The sequence below is a fragment of the Schistocerca nitens genome, chromosome 8 (genome assembly GCF_023898315.1).
Source record: "Schistocerca nitens isolate TAMUIC-IGC-003100 chromosome 8, iqSchNite1.1, whole genome shotgun sequence".
Lineage (NCBI taxonomy): Eukaryota > Metazoa > Arthropoda > Insecta > Orthoptera > Acrididae > Schistocerca > Schistocerca nitens.
The window spans coordinates 273,192,714-273,200,741 of NC_064621.1; the positions used below are offsets into that span (position 1 = coordinate 273,192,714).

The following is an 8,028-nucleotide window of genomic DNA, read 5'->3' on the forward strand; positions in this document are numbered from 1 at the left end:
ATTGAGGGTTTCGACATAATTTGCCGACAGTGTCGCTATAAAATACTTTCCTGCTAGAATATTGGCTTTAGCTCACGGAGGGGTACAGTGGAGGTGCCATTGTTAACTTCAGCTGACAGCTATGGCTAATTCTGTTTCCAGGTAAAATTACAGATATAAGGGACCAAATACAGACCCACATGCCTTAGCATATCAGCTAATTGCGAAGGCAATGACTTAACATCAGCCATGGAAGACAAAGGTAGGGGTTCAAGTCTGATTAGCGACCAACAAAGTGCCAATCTGCACAAAGTTCTCACTAGCTACAGTGACGTTTTCGAAGAAAGACCTGGAACCGTCATCTGTTATTAGAGCAAACTGAATATTGTGCAGCTGTTTAATCTGGCATCATACTGGATATCTTGAGCAAAAAGTTCTGCAGTAACCGAATAAATAGACAAATGCCACGTTGGGGCGTGGATGAATCATCTAGCAATCCTTTTACGAGCCTTCTCTTACGGGTGACCAAAGCTGATAGTAAAATACTACTGGTGCCTAAGGTAACAGGAGGAGAAGATACCAGTTACTCTTAGAACCAAGCCTAAGAACCTAGAGGAATCGTTAAAAGATAACAAGAAGTGATTTTCCTTGACATTATTTATTTAAGGCCCTCCCACTTACAAATTCCTTTAGAAAACGATGCCTTTAAGTGCACTACATTTGTTTCCTGCAGCAGGAGTTCTCAGATTATTAAATGGCATGCCACATCGACTAAGCATATTACCCTAAATCGAAAGTTATTACTGTCGTTCAGGAACGCACTTATTACTGCAGATCTGCAGAAATAAAAGTTCCCCCTCAAAAAAAATCTTGGGGTTTAGGAAACCATCAGGGCGAATTGCCTGAAAGGAATAAAATCGCAATACAAGTAAGGAAGCATGTACCGCGGTGAGTCCCAAACAGCCTTTAACTGAATCAGATTTGATTCCATGCGGATATAGCTATACCTGGCGACTGTATTTATCATTAGTGAAAAGTACAGCAATCAGTCACGATCAATGTGCCTTTCATATCCAGATTTTGGTCACTGTGTGGCCATATTCATTGTGGTAAACGTAATTTGAAACATTAAAAATACTTATATATGCACGTAATCCCAACTATTCTCTTCATGACAGAGGTTAATCACAGCTTGGAAGATAATGAAAGGTGAAACCAATCCTGAAAATCGGCGAAATAGACAACTATATGCCCATAACGTTATACAGACAACCGTTAAGTTATTCTCGAAAGCAAGCTAACGAAAAATGCACTTCAGTAAAAATAATTATGCTAGTACATTACTGTGAGGTGAGTGGGTTGAGTTTAATATACAATAATGAAAAATCTTCTCTGATTGTAAGGAAAATATAATAAGTGGTAGCTGTTGTAGGTAGTCCCTTCAATACTGTACGAATGCAAAATGCTAGATCGTACCTGCTAGGCTTCCTCCTTCGCTTTTTTCCTTCCAAGTTTGTGTCATCAGTAAGAAATTTTTACACATGCTGCTATAAAAATGACTTTTGTTATGATTCTGTACCTGTTGCGTTGTAAGACAATTCATGAGAATTCTTCTCTGTAATATAAAGCTTTCAGGGGTTCAATAGCCATAAACGTTTATAGTTGTTACGTGCATTCAATTCTAATCAACTGCTGTTATGTACTATTTGACAATGGTACAGTTCTGTCTGTATCACACATGATTGTCACCTGTCTTCTTATTTCAAGAATAACTCGGTGCATAATTTACCTCTGACAGAATAATACCTATGCGAGCTAAGTGAGCCATGATTGTCCATGTCCACCTCCCAAACTTTTAGAAAAATAATGAATGTAGATATTTCTAATGAAAATAAATATTTTGTGTCACACGGTGCAACTATCGGTTGCAGTCTAAATAGATTCAACTGTGTAGTCCTATTACTTCACTATGATTTGTTATGGTATAGTTTACTCAGGTGAACATGTAATTTATTATGCTATTGATTATCAACGAAACATTTGTGATAAAAAACATATGCCGAGAGCTGTGATGTCTACAATATCTTGTCGACATAGCATCTCGTGTCATTACCGAGCGAGGTGGCGCAGTGGTTAGCACACTGGACTCGCATTCGGGAGGACGACGGTTCAATCCCGTCCTCTGCCATCCTGATTTAGGTTTTCCGTGATTTCCCTAAATAATTTCAGGCAAATGCCGGGATGGTTCCTTTGAAAAGGCACGGCCGATTTCCTTCCCAATCCTTCCCTCACCCGAGCTTGAGCTCCGTCTCTAATGACCTCGTTGTCGACGGGACGTTAAACACTAAACACCACCACCACCAGCACCTCGTGTCATACAAGCATCCATGTATTAACAGTACTGACAGCATGAAGTGTTTGGAACTTGCATTGGAGTAGATTATCTGCTTCGCTGTGTGATGTTTGGAGGTTTTGCGAATGAAGTCTCCCACTAGAAGTATCGAGTGATTACAATTGAAGTGAAGCTACTCATGGAGGTCCAGCGTGGGCTGTAATTTATCGTACGGCAGCGAAACTTCGTAGATATGCTGATGGCGTTAATGTGGAATCAGTTTATGCTAGTAGAAAAGTCTAATTTTTTCCACCAAACGGAAATGTGGCACTGTACAGCATCTCGTCGACGTCTCCGCGGCTCATGCTGAACGAAATGTGTTAGCGACAGTTAGTAATATAATCTACAGTACGTCTTTCTAACTCGTTTGAACTTTACTGCTCACATCCCTTTCCCAATACACTACATATGGAAACATTTATATAGCTCTTCCTTCCATTCACAGCGCAAGATTCGCACCTGGTGGCCAAAACTGGGATTAATTTTTTTCCAGCGTCAATCGGTTCCAAGTAAATGCATCAGAGTGTCTACCGAGTTCCATTGATAAACGACAGTTAAAGCCCACACTGGAATTCAGTGAGTAGCTGCACTTTCATTGTAACCACGTAGTACATGTTTTGTTGTATAGCTACAAGTACTCACAAATGTGACGTGATGTATCACTTCCCACACATAAACACACACACACACGCAAGTGCACAGAGACAAAGATAAATAAATTTGTCATGACCACAGAATATTCTAGTGAAATGTCAGAGTATCAGAGGAACGGCTTCCTAAGAAATATCTAGGGGGGGGGCGGGGGGGGGGGCGGGGGGAGAAGCATGTGTGTAGTTGAGGAAGCACCCAGAGGGCCAAGTTGTGACTTACGTCTAACGATCTGGACACAGCTGGAAATGAGTTATCGCTTAAGTGTCGTCCCAGGCGCCAGCATGTGGCCGTCACTTGCAGAATGTCAAGAAAGGTGACGGTCGAGGCCATGCTCTTGATAGAAAGCATCCAACTACTATTGATAGCTGTTAGACAAAAATTAAGGTATTTGTAAACCGAATGTTTCAGAGAAATAATGAAGCAGATCACGTGCAACCAGATCTGAGTGGAAAAATGCTCTAAACAAGAGTATTAACATACGGTCATCGGCAGTATACAGTCAGTAGTAGATTATCGAGCATCAAAGGGTAGCTGTAGAGCCCAAGAGTGGTGCAGCATCGAAGACGTATCCAGGGGGAGTCGGCAACATTGAGGGACAGTAGCCACTACTAATGGAGCAGTAGTATTTGATGCACGAGAAGACTGTATTAGTCAGCTGACACAATTGCAAGTGACAGACGTGCAGCAACTTTACAGGTGTGTTATACGTTTTTCACTGAATGATGTTGAACATAGACAGCCTGTCTTTGTCCCAAATAGCAGTGTAGCGAATTTCATTTGCTAATAGGAACAAGTAGCTGCATAGTACTTGTCTCGTGCGAATTAGGCTAAGGGATCATTGATTTAGTATTTAGGTCTAGTAGGCACTGATCATTAAATGGAAGAACCAGGGGCAGCCTCTGCCCTTGTCTCTCAGCTAGACCCTCGGGTAGTTCATTTAATAGTGACGAGAACATGAAGTCAGCTGGTCCTTGTCTCTTGACCGTGGAGAGCCCATGTGTGATAAGACAAAGTGGTACCAATAGCAAAAAATTGGTATCTAGTGTGCCTTATCCACACTTATTATGGTGTTTGTTGACTACTACCATGGCTTATAAATATGTGTGATCGTAAATAACCTGTTTAAATAGTTCATATAATTTTGATACTTTGGCATCACACTATCCCTGTCAAAGATCCGTTCTTGATCTCAACACCAACCATGAACATCTAAGGAGGTTCTACCTTCCTCGAGTCCATTATATAGGATAATTAGAGGAAACACAACCAAGAAATATTGTCGATAACGGCCTGATTTAGTCACGGGGGCGGCACCATCTCTACATTAGTATCTTGGACAGGCGCCAGGACACCTCATAAAACTTTGGTACAATGTGTATCAGCTGTGTGTGTGTGTGTGTGTGTGTGTGAGTGTGTGTGTTTTAAACGGTTTAGAGGAATGATAAATTATGGAGCAAGGCACAAGGCTGCTGGAGTGGAATACTGAGCCACAGTTTGAGGATACAGTAAAAAAAGAAATATATTTGACAAAACTAAGATGCAAACACTGGTTACAATACAGTTACAGAATGATACTATCATAAGCAGTTGGTGGTTTCTCATGGTTACAGAATTAATTAAAACAAAATTTTAGAAAAGTTACCACCAATTTAAGCAAACAATTTTCGAAGGTGTACAAGATATACAGCAACGGCCCAAAACTTCAATTTCAGCGGTATTACTGCTATACATAGCTAACTTCACAATTAAAATTTAAAGAACGTAACTATTGATGTAAGTTTAATGAACGAATCCTGACCCAGACAACTCGATAGTTCCTTACGCATGTCAATAAGGTAACACAGTTTATAGTAAGCTAGAAGGTTTCTATGTATTCAGATGTAAATTATCTTGGCAGCAAAAGTCTCTATAGCAACTGAGCAACTTGATTATTAACCAAAGAATCTACAACTTTCAGAGAAAACCATGACAACATTACATAGTGCAGTAGCCTGAAAAGAGTAAACACAAATTAGCATACTATTGACGGTTGGAGTTCAACAACGGCTTCGCGTCTGAAATTCGTGCGAGAGACCCGACCGGAAGCACCAACAGCTTCTATATCACACACAAAACCAGCATTAATATACATTTCACTGAAACGAATCTCCACATCGGTAAAATATAGGATCATCAAGGTAGAAAACAAATGCAGATAAGATTCGGCTCAAAGTTTCTCTACAGTTGATGTTAATTCTGCCATTAAGACAGCTTGAATCAGATTAACATTCATAAAAGGTAATGTGCAGAACCACTAAGCACTTTGGCCATGAAAAGATCGGAAACTTGCACACAGTTTTAACTACTAAGAATACCACCCGTTGACGGCACAAGGTTGTTAACAAGCTACAACCGCTCACAGGCAGGAAGTGGCACAGAAAAAGTTAACCTTTACAACGCTGGCGCGAAATTCATTGACGAATCGTTTCACTCAGATGAGATACAAATACGCCGAAAATCGGCCGCAGCTGACAGCAATCAAGAACTGATAGCAAAATAAACTAGGGCACAAGTCAATTAATTCAGCTTGCGACAACAGTGATGCAGCCTCAACACTCAAGAGAGTTAGAAGAATACCCCTCGAACAAACAGAGTGGCCACACGGATCGATCACAGTCTGAAAACGATTCACCAGACAAATAGCTCACCACTTGAAAATTAATCCAGGGAGCTGCCGTAGATGTATAACCCAGGCCAAACATCGCATAGGCGGAACGACTGTTGAACAGAGTCTTTGTTCACTGGTCACTGCAGTCATTCCTCAGTTCCGCTCACCTACAGCCACGCGGCCCGTAATGACAACACCAGGGCGTCGCAGCAGCACACCACGCGCCAACTGATCCCCTTCGATGCTCCGTGCAGACTCGCTACGTCCTCCTTCCTTGCAGAGCGCTGGACAATGTATATCACGGGTGCGCTCGCCAACCAGCGAGCCACAAAGCATGTCGTTTAGACAGAGAAAACTCCGCGAAAGCAAGAGCATCGCAGGAGGTCGCGGTACAGTGAACAAAACTGTTGTGCTGTCGAGTTCCGTTCTCAGAAGAAGTAGCTCATGCAAGAATCAGCACAAAACAAAAGGAAGATCGAATCAGCCAAGCAGGTAGAGGCTCGTACAAGTAGCAGAATCCAAAAAACTTATGACTGGAATGTCTCAGCAGACTGGAAGCGTTGCACCACATCAAGATATCAGAACAGGCAACGCGCCTTATCAAATTAAGTATAAAATCCCTTGTGGCTGTGTAATATACCATCCTCCAATAGTGACAAGGGTGAAGTAAATGCTAAGGATTCATTAATATTAGTTTCGAAAACATTTGACAGCAGAAAAAGTGAGGTAGAGGAGTTACTTCAATATGAAAAACCAAAAATTACTAGAGATGCAAGCGCTGATTTCATAGCCAATGATAGTAAGAGTAGCTGGCCCAATATACAAAATATTTTAGAAGAAAACTTTTCTTAGAAATGTGCAGATGACTTTGAGCAAGAAGAATGTATAAAATCCAGGCGTTATTCAAAAGAATAAATAGCATCATGAAGAAATAGGATAGCTGGGCTGTTTAAAACGGTCAGGGTTGCTTTAACGAGTGACACAAAATGCACAGTTAAAAGGCATAATATAATTGGGTTACTCATTAGAACATGCATGTTTCATCTGGGGACGGGCGAATGACTATGAACTACTCCTCTACCTCACTTTTGCTACTGTCAATTTTTTTCGAAACTACCTGCTAGGCTAATTCGATATTCCTTTTGCTTTGTGCTGCTTCTTGCATGTGCTACTTCTTCTGAGAACACTTTTGCTCACTCTTATCACTTTTGATCACGCATAGCACAAGTGATGTAGTTGAGATAGTGTTACAGGAGGAAAGTGTGATTATGTCTGTGACAGGGAAAAATAAACAAACATCAGGTACAAAAGGTTACAATTGTGGGATACTGGGTCTTTCAACCAGACACTGCGTTCAGCATAGAAAGAACTCGAAAAAGGAGATGGGTGAATATATCCTCCAGGACAGATGTGAAATGCTACCGGAACAATACCTTGTGATAAATGTCAGATACATGCACATAACGCCAAAGGGTTTTATTTACCGTGTACAAACTCTAGGGCTCGATTGATGACAGGCTGAAGAAAAAAATAGGTCGAATGAACTTACGTCTGTAAATGCATTGTTTCCATTCTAGAGACAATTTATTCAATCATACTTCGTTACAAAGACTGCAGCTAATAAGGCGAGTACACAGTTCGTTTGTTACATATTTTATAAGCTTCCTACAGGAGCGACGTATTTACAGATACCTGTGTAGTTACTAGATTATTTTGTAATTTCTTGCTTGTTCGAGTGCTTCCTAGACACAAACTTTAATTTTAATAACAGTGTAGCATACAGTACAGCCATTGTTATTGACCCTCGTGTCATATTGGCTTTTGTTTGTTTTTCTTAGTGTAGCTCAGTGAGAGAGCACTTTGAATCACTGCTGCTAATAAGTGGAGTACACTGTTCGTTTGTTATATATTTTTACGAGCTTCAAACAGGAGTGACTGCAGTGATGGACAGGAACTGCAATTGTTGTGTGTAGATGCGAGCTGAGTTGGCAGCTCTTCGCTCGCAGCTCCAGGCTGTGTTGGCTTCTGTCACACAGTTTGACGCTCGCAGCTCCAGGCTGTGTTGGCTTCTGTCACACAGTTTGAGGCTTCTGCCAAGGGGCATCACTGTGGGGGGGTCGGATGTGGGGATGCGAGGGACATCGAGCACGTCCCACGTGCCCCCAATCGGGTCATTGCTATGCCCGCCCCGGTTACTGGCTGCACTGAAGTGACCCCTCACCCATGGTTGAGTGGAAGATCATTCCAAAGTCTGGCAGGCAGTGAAAAACTTTCCAAGGGACAGACCTTAGGGCCCCCCAGTTCGTTTGGTGAACAGGTTTAGGGCGTTATCTGTGGCTGACGATGTCTTAATGTCGGA

The 8,028-nt window shown here is 41.6% G+C and overlaps 1 non-coding gene across 1 annotated transcript; it reads left to right on the forward strand.

Annotated features, from left to right (window-relative positions):
- The first annotated feature begins 2,094 nt into the window (after positions 1-2,094).
- Trnaa-cgc (transfer RNA alanine (anticodon CGC)) lies at positions 2,095-2,167 on the forward strand. The gene has a single exon. It is a non-coding gene; the product is annotated as a tRNA-Ala (tRNA).
- The last annotated feature ends 5,861 nt before the right edge of the window (positions 2,168-8,028 follow it).